The following is a 10,609-nucleotide window of genomic DNA, read 5'->3' as shown; positions in this document are numbered from 1 at the left end:
TCATTGAAATAAATGGAATTAATGATCTTGTGCGATGTAGGTGTCTTTCATTGATCCCTGCATGTTGTTTATATCAGCACAAGAGACTTCATGTGGTGCTAGAGAGGTTCAGTCACTGAAACCACCAGAAGAGGTTAAAGCAGTGTTGGGAGTGTGGAGAAAACCCTTTTAGGCTTGTGAGTTAATTAAGGGATTGTGAAAAATGCCTCCTGCCTCTTCCTTGGAGCCTGTCATGCTGCCCTCATTTTTCACATGTTAATAAAAAATGCATATTCCTCTGGAAAAACAGCAATCCAGGGGCTGACAGGGAAATATTTTCAGTGTAACATCATGACATGTGTGACTGTTACAAATGCTGCTCGTTGTTCTCTCTTTGAGGTGGAAGTGCAGCAACGTGCTCTGCTCTGGGGGTTTTTAACGTGGAATATCCCTGTTGGATCGCCAAGGGATTGAATAACAGCAGAGAGATGGGGTGAGAGAGCCCATCTGCACGAGAGCTGGTTGGCAAAGGGTAAATTCTCAACTGCCTGGGGATGTTCTGCATCTGTGACAGCATTTTGGAGTCTCACAGTTCTCTTTGTCGTGGAACATGATGTGGTGAGCAGTGACTGCAGCCCCTGCGGTTCCAGCCCGGATCTACGTGACTTCAGGGGGTGTTTTGGGGGAAATAATGAGGTTTTGATTATTTGATTATTATTTAACAAGCTGTTCAGTTATTTGCCAGCTCATTAGAGATACTTGTGGAGTCCCCAGCCCTGGATGTGTGCAAGGAGTGACAGGACATGGCACTCAGTGCTCTGGGCTGGGTGACCAAGGTGGTGATAGGTCAAAGATTTGACTTGATAATCTTGGAGGTCTTTTCCAGCCTACGTGATTTGCGGATTCTGTGATCCCTGCAAGTATCCAAAGCCAGGCTGGATGGGGCTTGGAGCAACCTGGTCTAGTGGAAAGTGTCCCTGTCCATGGCAGGGGATAGAACTGGGTGAGCTTTATGGCCCCTCCCAACCCAAACCTTCCTGTGATACTAAAAAAACCCAACAAGTCCCCTCTGCACCAAAAAACCCACAAAGATCCTGATTATGTTTTTCCCAGGTGTGGGGAAACTACATCCTTTGCCAAGAAATGAGTCTCTATTTTCAAAAACTTATTAAAACCACTTAAAGTTGTTCTTAAAGGCATCATAAACCAATGGTAAGTCTGCCTGGTTGGTGAAAACCCTGTTGCATAATTTCTTTTGTGTCTTAATAATCCTCATAACTGTTTTAAATTATTCTCTTAATTACCTTAATGAAGTGTCTCTTTATAGAAGTGTTGGATGTTTTCTTCCTCATTACCTTCCCTAGCTCTGTGTTATCAGTGGAGTGTTTAGTTGGATATGCTGCAGAATACTTATTTCTCAGAGTCATTTTTGCCTTCTTAGCAAAACACATATGTGGAGAAACAATAAATTATGCAGAAAATAAATTACTGGTAATGCAAAGGCAAATAATCTTGCTAAAAGAAAAGAAAGCTAACTACTGTAAAATGGCAAGTTTTTGTTCTCAGAATGGGAGCAATGGAAACCAGGGCTTTCCAAGGGAGAATATTGGTGAATAATGCAAATATTACCCATGTAACATCATTGCTTATTGTTATTCCTGATGAAACTTGGGAGGCAGGACATTTCCCAAGCAGAGCTGCAGGGCTGGAGCCACAGCCCACGGCCTGTCATCACCCAGCTCTGTCACAGAGAACCTGTTTTTCCTAATCCTTGCTACAGAGCAATCCAGCTGGGATTAGTTCTGACTAATCTTACTGTGTTGCAAAATAACAGTTTGTCAAAGCTCAGATTGTTCGGGAGAAAATGGTTGTTTTTTAAGAGGCATCTGAAGTCGTAACGTTTTTTTTTTGAGAACTGAGCAATGAATTGTCCAAACTTGCCATTTCCCTCCTGTAACAGTCCTTTGGAATCTGCTGCTGGAGAGGTTTCCTTGGCATTTCACCAGTAACTTGAAACCATACAGGTTGTGTCTTTGGAGGTGAAATACAAAGCTTAAGTTGTTTGGTTTTTTTTTCAGGGGGGGTGTGTTCCATTTTAAATAGTGCCTCAAAGTTATCAAACTTACTGTTTTGCATGTAGAAAAAAGATGCAAAAATACCAGTCTGTTTTTTTCAGAGAAACTCTGAGTTTAAGATAAGACAAGGAAAATGTGTGTAAGCTTGAAAAGAATTCCCATAGCAGTGGATGGTGACAGAGCTTGTTTTGTTTATGCTGATTTATCTGTAAGCAAAGAGATTTCCTCTGCACATGCTGGGGCATGTCTGGATGCAAACGGAAAACACAGAAAGCTGCCAGTGGGAATTTTTCCTGGAAGCCAGCCCAAAAGGACACACACAGGTGGAGACTCAAAGGAGAAAAGCCAGATGAGCAGAGGTAACATCACCAGAATTCAGATCATCCCAGGTGGACTGGGAATGCTCATTTTTAGAATTTCCAAAACCCTGCTGTTTTTCCTTTGTGAGAACAGCTACACCATACAGCTGGCCCCACGATGTGCTCAGATCCAAAGTCCCTGGAGCAGACTGACAGGGCAAAGGGAAGCAGAATCAGTTAAATCAGTGTGTGGTTATTTTTCTGGCTGGTAGCAATAAAAGGTTAATTTAAAAAATAATAAAAATCAGGCATTTGCTGTGATTTCTGTTGTCTTATTTTCACATTACTTGGATTTGCAGTGATTCCCACATGCCACCACACCACGGCTGGGGCTGGGAGGGAAAGGGGCAGCAGTTAGCACAGACCAGAAAGTTTCAATGAGCCTCCCCCAAATCCATTTCCATGAATTTATTTCCCTGGGAAAACATTTCTGTTCATCCTGAGCTCTGCCATTGCTCCCTGCCTCCTGCTGTCACCGAATATCGCAGCAGCTGATTGCTTTGCTCTTCCCTCTCCCTGCCTGGTGGGATGCTCCAAGGGCTGACGTGGAGAGGGAGGAAAATGAATGCAAACTGTCAATGTAAATAAACCTGCTAAGGTTTATTCCTCCTGCTGAGGAATAAATAAGCAGAAAGGAGCAGATTCATTTGGGTTGCTCATTCCAGAGGGATCCTCTGGTTTGGTGGGGACTGGACAGAGAGGGTTTCCCTGCAGCTGTTCATGTTCCTTTTGGTGTTCTTATTTCCCTGTGCATTTCCTGGAGTTACCTCCTTTCCCCTCAATGCATTCCCACACTCCAGGCATGTGGCAGGGAGCCAGCTGAGCCATCCACACTGGGATCCACCCTCACAGGGACCCAGTGAGGACGAGCTGCACCGGTGGCACAGCTCTGGCACCGGGAGCTCACTGGTCCCTCCTGGCACTTTCCTTCCCACCACTTGTGTTCCGAATCAGAGTGAACGGTGCCTTCCTGATACAGGGAACTGAAAGTGTTTGTCCATTAGAGGTACTGATAGCTTCTTATCTGCTGTGTGGCATCTGTCACCATCCCTGCCAGGACACCACAGGGCCATGGCACAGCCACGGGCAGCAGGAGCTCTGCACTTACACATCCTGGGGATGTTTCCGTGGGGGCCATGCCACTGAGCCAAGCCTCCAGAGCGTGGATAGAGCTGGATCTCTTTGTTCTCCAAAAATAACCCCAATTTGCCAGGCCTGAGTGGGTTTTAAAAGGAGGTTTTCCATTAGCTTTCTGTTGGAGAGCCGCTGGCAGCGCTGCCGACGTCCCTGCTCCCTCCCCAGCTCGAGGCTTTCAGCAGCATGTGGCCCCTGTGGCATCAGTTTGGGTTTGCTGATCTTATTTAACACAAGGAACTACAATGAGAGAGAAATGCATTAAAATTGGCTTCAAGCAGAATATTTTAAAATACAAATAAAGTTTTTGGAGCTGTTTTGTGGATGCTGTAACTTTATAACTTTTTGGTAAACACTGGAGAGAGACGCGGGACTGCGATAACCGCATGAAACAAAAGCTCACGGAGACCAGGGCGGGAGGGACACTGAGCCTTATATTTTTCCTGTCGCAGCTCAATGAAAAGCAAATAAACGAGGAAAAATAAACTCAACGTTTACAAAAGGCCCAGGGTGGGAGCAGCCGCCAAGGTCCAGAGCAGTTTGCTGATCCCAGTGCACTGCTGTTAGCAGCAAACAATACCTGTGCTGCCGGGCTGAGGGTGAGCACAAAGCAGAGCCTCTGCTTCTGTTTGCTCCGAGAGCATCAACGCTGTCAGTGAGCAGTTTTTTTTCCTCTAGGGCTCATTTTTGTTTATTATTCCCCTCTTTATTGCTCCTTATCCTCCCAGACAGAGGACAGCTTTGCTCCCAAACTGATGGCATGCCTGCTTGGAGTTAAAGATGAGCTGAGCGCTGTGATGGCCTGGGACTGAAGTACCCCTGAGCACTGGTGGGACTGGAATGAGCTGGAAGTACACCTTCCAGACCCCTGCATTGGTGGTTTATGCTGAGAGCATAGCTTTGGATGTCTCTGGCTTCCACTCTTCTTGGTGCTGCACAGCAAAGCCAGGTGTGTGTGCTGCTGGCTGACCACAGGCTGGCCTGGATCCCAGCACGGAGGCTCACCTGGATCCCAGCACGGAGGCTGGCCTGGATCCCAGCACGGAGGCTCAGCTGGATCCCAGCATGGAGGCTCACCTGGATCCCAGCACAGAGGCAGAACCATCCCAGGGCACCAAGGGCTGTTCCCAAGGCCACGTGTCTGTGCAGAGCTGTGCTCTCCTCCCACAGATATTTCCGGGCCGTGGGACCTAAGCAGTTGTAACATTCCCGTAAGAAAACCACCACCTTTGCAAACTTTGGCAATGTTTGGCTGGAAGCCTCTGCTCTTTTCTGGCCATGAAGTGCATTCTTGACACCTCTCCCTGTGTATCCATGATAACCATCTCCTCAGACCAGGGATGGGGCTGGACCCTGGCCAGTAATTCCTACCCTGGGGGTGTCAAGCAGTGGATGGGGTGCACTTGCAGCTCCAGATACGAGTTTTCCTGGCTCGTTCTGGAGATGCCAGATGGAGGTGGATATGGGCTGTGCTCCCCTCTCTTGCTGCTCCTGCCCTCATCCCCTCACTGAGCCTTTGGGTTGTGCTCTACACAAGGACAGCCCTTCCCACTACATTTCCAAGGCTGATTAAGCGGGAGGCAGAGTAGCCTTAAGCATTCCTCTAATTAAAACAAAATCCCTCATGGTCTCTTACATACAGAGATATTACAGATTTAAGGGTTGTATAAAATGTGTATTTATTGATCAGATCAACTGTTGCAGCTCCTGTAGAGCTCAGTGAGAGCATCCACATGACCAGGCTGGTGAGGAGGGCGGGAGGGAGGCTTAGCCAGAGCTTTCAGTGATGCCTGTGTGAGCCTATGAGTACCGGCCTGCTATAGATGCATTTATATACATTTAAATACACAGCTGCCCAGCTAGGCACCAGCTCCAACACCCTCCCAGTCCTGCTTTTGCAGGCTGGTCCTGGTACTGACGCAGTACATGCTGCTCCCACTGGGCTCTGGGCTCCCATCACCACCCGTTCCCCAGCTGTGGTTTGTGGAGTTGTACCACAGGGGGTTGTTTCTGGCTGCTTTGCTTCTGAACCCACTCAAATGGCTGGTTTTGCAATTGCAGGAAGGCGAGAGCATTTCTGGTAAAGCCTCAGAGTGATCGAAGGACAGGACGTACTTTCCAGGGAGAAGCAACCACTTGAATGCTTTTGCAGGCTGAGATTTTGTGCTCAGCAAGTTGCTCCAATTTGAAGCACAATCCCAAGAAATGTGAGTGTGTGGTGGAAATGTCTGCAGGCCTGGATTAAAGCGGCGCTGGCAGATGAGGCTGTAGCTTCCACAAGATAAACATTACAGAAAAATAGTGTAAATACGGGGGATTCTATTTTTTTTCCTCATTTTTTCCCTCACTTGGGCCAGGAGCTGCTAAAGCTTAAATAAATCATTGCAGAAGTGAGACTGACCTAAATTATTCTACACAGTGGAGACCTTGTCTCCTGCTTTTGGAGATTCTTGTATTTAAGCTGTGCCAGAACAGGGTTTAAGTTGTCTGTACAGCAGTAGCTCCTTCCTACGCCCTCGGGAGCTCGGGGGAAGGTGTGAGATCAGCTGGCATGTGCCAGCAAGGCTGCTGGGGAGGCAAAGCCACCAGCTCACAGGCACTGGGGGAGCCAGCAGGGATTTTTGGTGTCACACCATCCCGTGCTGGGTTCTGGCAGGTTTCCCTGCCTTGTGTGGGGCTGTTGCTGTGCCGGGCTCCCCTTGTTCCCAGTGAACACCCAGTCCAGTGCCTAATAAATTCATGCATGTGTGTCTAATCAGGGAATGCACAAGTACCCAGATAATTTTCATTTGAGCACCCATCTTGGTCACGCATCAGCATCTAAACTGACCCTGCATGAGCACGCACAGGTTCCCACTCAGAGCTCACACAAGTGCAGGGTTAGTCCTGCAGGGAAGCCGGGTCAGCACATCCGTGGATGGCTCATTCCCGTGCCCATGAGCCCCGATCAGGGCATGCATGAGCACCCGGGCAGTTCATGCATGAGCGCCCGTTATTTGGCATACAAATGCCCAATTAGCCTGTGCATGACTGCTCAATCATTTCATGCATGAGCACTAAGTGGTTGACACGTGGTTTCCAGTAGGTTCACTGGTGAGCACCCAGTGTGTTCCCAGAACAGGGACACCCCTGCGGACTGCAGCCCGTGGCTGGAAGAAGGAGCAAGGAGCGTGGCAGAGTGGAGGGAGTGTGGCACGGAGACGTGGCTGATGTGGATGAGTGGTTCCTCCTGCTGAGGTGGGGCAGGAGGAACCCCCACCCTGCAGCCAGCCCAAAGCCACCGGCATGTCTTGGCACCTCCCAGCTCCTCTGACGGCAGCACCGCGCTCTGCATGACCACAGGAACCCAGCTTTGGCAAGTGCTGTGGCTCACAGGAGGGTGGAGTAAATGATCACAACAGCCCTCCCAGCCTTAAAAATGTAGGAAGCCTTTGAAGTGCAGGCAGGATGCCTTGCAGATAAACCACGTTGGGTGTAGGGCTTGTGCTGGAGCACCAGCCCAAGGAGAGGGAGCACAGAAAAGGAAAAATGGAGAAACTCAAAGTGAAATTACCCATCGTCCTGGCCCTGTGTCCCCAGCCCCTGCCCCATGGTTGACTCGGATCCCTGCACAGCCCACGGTGGGAGTGAAGCCACAAGACACGGTCTCAGAGCACGTGGCTTTGATGTGACCTTTCCTTCTCTGTTTATGTTGTCTCCAAACTAATTTTTCAGTTGAGGAGAGATCAGATTAAAGGGAGTTGCCAGCCTTTAGCGTATTCAGCTGGTCTGGGAGCCTGGGCTAGGGTGGTGGGAGCTGGGAGCAGAGGGCTGGGTGACTTCTCACCCCTCGTCCTCCTGCATGCACCGAGGCAGTTCTTAAATCCCTGTGCTCATACGACCCCGCTGAGATTCCAGAGAGACGTCCTTATTTATGGATCCTGCATGAACTGCACACCGCGAGTCACTCGCAAAAACTTGCAGGGAGCAGCTGACCTGAATCCATATTAATAAGGCTCACAAGTCGTGGAGTGTTTTCTCTCATGCCTGTGGGATGGCAGGAACGCGCTGCCTTGTGGCACGCAGGGTTTAGACAAAAAGCCGTCTATAGCCTGTCACATTTTTAAGCCCGTTTGCCTTGGAGATAAGCCCAGGCTGCCCTGCCGTGGTGCCACGCTGCAGCTGCCTCTGCTCCGGGACAGACCTGGGCAGATGAGAAGAGATGGCTCCCTGCATGCCCGAGCCAGGGAAGGGCAGTGCTGGCTTTGGGGATGGCGTTGGGGTTTCAGAGCCCCGGTGTGTGATGCTGCTGGGAAGTGTGTGATCCAGTCCTAGAGAGGAGCAGATCTCCTGGGGCAGGGACACCTCAAGCCCTGCACCTCCTACCCGGCTGCTCCCACAGCACTTACAGGGAGGCACCCTCTTCCCAGCTGGGAAACCTGGGAGACAGTGCCAGGTCTGGTATTCCTGCACTCCCATCTCACTCTGGGATGAAAGCCTTTGCAGATCAGGCAATAAACCAGGGGACTTGGGCTGCTCTTGCTGTTAAAGGACCACTCATGGTGTCCAAACCCTCCGCGTCAGCGGTGGCAGCTCCCGCGGGATGTTTTAGAGCCTTTCCTTTTATAGGGTCTTTTCTTTTTCCACGGGATTTATCCAGGTTCAATAGCAGGGATTCAGGGAGATAATAACGTACATTAACCAGGGCAGTGGAAACTGCTTCGCAAACAAGATTGATCAAAGCAGCCCAGGATGGAGAGCAAACCCTCCGGAATGCGCTTTGCAAAACACTTGCCAAAACAATTGACTCCTGGTAAAAAATAACACATTGGGCTGCCCTGGGGGGCTGTGCTGGGGAGGGACCCAGCTCTACCAGCCAGAATGCTGGTGGGGGGCTGCAGCCACGAGCAAGGGCTTTTGTGGATATGGTGAAGTGTCCAAATTCCCCTTGGGATCGACCTGCTCCAGGGTGCCCACACCCTCCATTCTATTCCAGAGGGGAATTAATAGGAGGTGCTTTATTGCTGCCATTATTTTTATTGATTATTGGAAAAGAGAGTGACTGATGGTGGAGTCTAGAGAAAGGAGGGGAGCAGAGGTGCAGGAGACACATGGGAGGAGGAAAAAGGGAAGGAATTCCTGCAGGGAGAGGAGATGAAGGTGACATTTCAGCTGTTTTTTGCTGTGGATCTGTGCTATAAAATAAGTCACTGTGCCACGTCCATGGTGGGGCAGAGCACAAGCAATGGGCTGAGTCATACCAAAGCGAGTTTAGGTTAAATAAGAAAAATATCCTGGGGGGGATGTTCCTGCAGAGGTACAGCATGGAAGTGGATGGAGCTGGTGGAAGGGATGCTGCAGCCATACTCACACTGTCAGCCCTGCGTTTGGATCTCAGACCTCTGCATTTCTTGTGGCAGATGGGCACAAAGTCTGTGGTTTTCTACTTATAATCGCCTGGGATTGGAAACACATCCCGGGGGAAGCATGTGGCCGTGGGGCAGGAGGAGCACAGCCTTAGATGGCAAACTGCTCCTCACGCCAGGCCCTTTTCCTGTGAATCTCTGTGAAGTGCTTTATATAGTCCACTTTGAGGAATTTATAAACAAATGCCTTTTGTCACTCTTCAGGAACGCATCTCTCTCCATAGCATTTCAAGCACTTTCTTTGTCAAGGCCATGCTCCTTCCAGTGCAAGGAGCAGGACTGAGCCAGGCTAGAGCAGGGCTCCTCTGCCTCCTCCTGCTCCCCTGCTCTGGGAGAAGGCAGGATGTAATTGGGATAGGGTTACACTAGGATTACGGAAGCAGCCACCAGCTCTGGAGCCAGAGCTCTGGGGACTGGTGACTGTCACCATTTGGATTCAGGGCAACTCTTTGATATCTTGTCCCTTTGTTCCTCAGGGCAGCTGCCTCCTGCCCTGGGCTGAATGTGCCCATGGGCTTCTCCAGGACAGGAGGGAGTCAAGTGCTGGGAAAACATCAGGAGGTCCACACGGTGTGAGTCTTGGAGATGTCCTATGCAGGGTTAAAAGTTGGACCCAACAATCCTCATGGATCCCTTCCAACTCAGAGTATTCTGTGATGGGAGTCCTCGTGGGAAAGCCTGGGGCTCCCACTGGGTGGGAAAGACAGGATAGCATCGCCCAGCAGCTGCCTGTGGCCTTAAAACCTGCCCAGCCTCAGCTCAGCACTGAGAGTAGAACACAAACCTCCCTGAAGCGAGCTGCGGCTCCGTTCCAAGGCTCTGCGCCGCCTGGTCTGGGATGCTCATAAAACAGATCCACAAGGCTCAGATCTGCTGCCTCAACAGAGACTCGGCAGAGCTATAAATAGCCCAGCCAAGCGTGGTGCAGCGAACCTGAGCGGAGCCGGCTGCCCTCGTGGGCAGGCGCTCCGGGAGCCGTGCGGGGGCGGCCAGCTTGGCCACTCTGTAGCATGGCCTGGGGAGCTAGCCCACTCTGGCCAGGCAGGCCAAGACTGTGTCACCTGCCTGGGCATGGCCTTGTCCCCCCACCCCATGCTCGTACAACTTCAGTGCCAGGCACTGCAGTGTTCATTCATCCTCACTTACTTTTCTGCTGCTGACTTCTCTCTCTTAAAGCAGGAGCTCAGGTCTGGACCCATTAAGGAACACTAAATATTTTATCTGCTGTTGGGAGTTTTGACCAGTATCTCAGAGGCTGCAAAGGTCACACCAGGAAATATCCATTTCATTAGCAAATGGGATCAGTCCGTTCCAGGGCTGCTGGCTCATGGAGTCTGTCCCTTGGGTGCTGTTACCAGCTGTAAGCTTGTCTTCATTCAGCAATCAAATCAGGGAGGTTTCAGGACCTGGAGTGGTTTTCTTGGTTCTCAAGGCCATGCAGGTAATTAAAACTGGTCTTACTAAGAGGCAGCTGAGCCCGGGCAGTGTTGTCTCCATCTCGCTATTGTTCAGGCACCGCAGCGTGGGAATGGGGACAGCACGGGAATCAGGATTTTTTGTTTTGCTGGGCTCTTCTTCAGGTAGCTTCTGCAAAGGGCTTCTTGGCACTGCTGCTCGAGTGAAATGGAGCAACCAAAACGGGAGCTGGCTGGTGGCC

This window comes from Lichenostomus cassidix, chromosome 19 (assembly GCF_008360975.1).
Source record: "Lichenostomus cassidix isolate B80296 chromosome 19, HeHo_3.0, whole genome shotgun sequence".
NCBI classification, from domain to species: Eukaryota; Metazoa; Chordata; class Aves; order Passeriformes; family Meliphagidae; genus Lichenostomus; species Lichenostomus cassidix.
Note: the sequence above shows the minus strand (reverse complement) of the source record.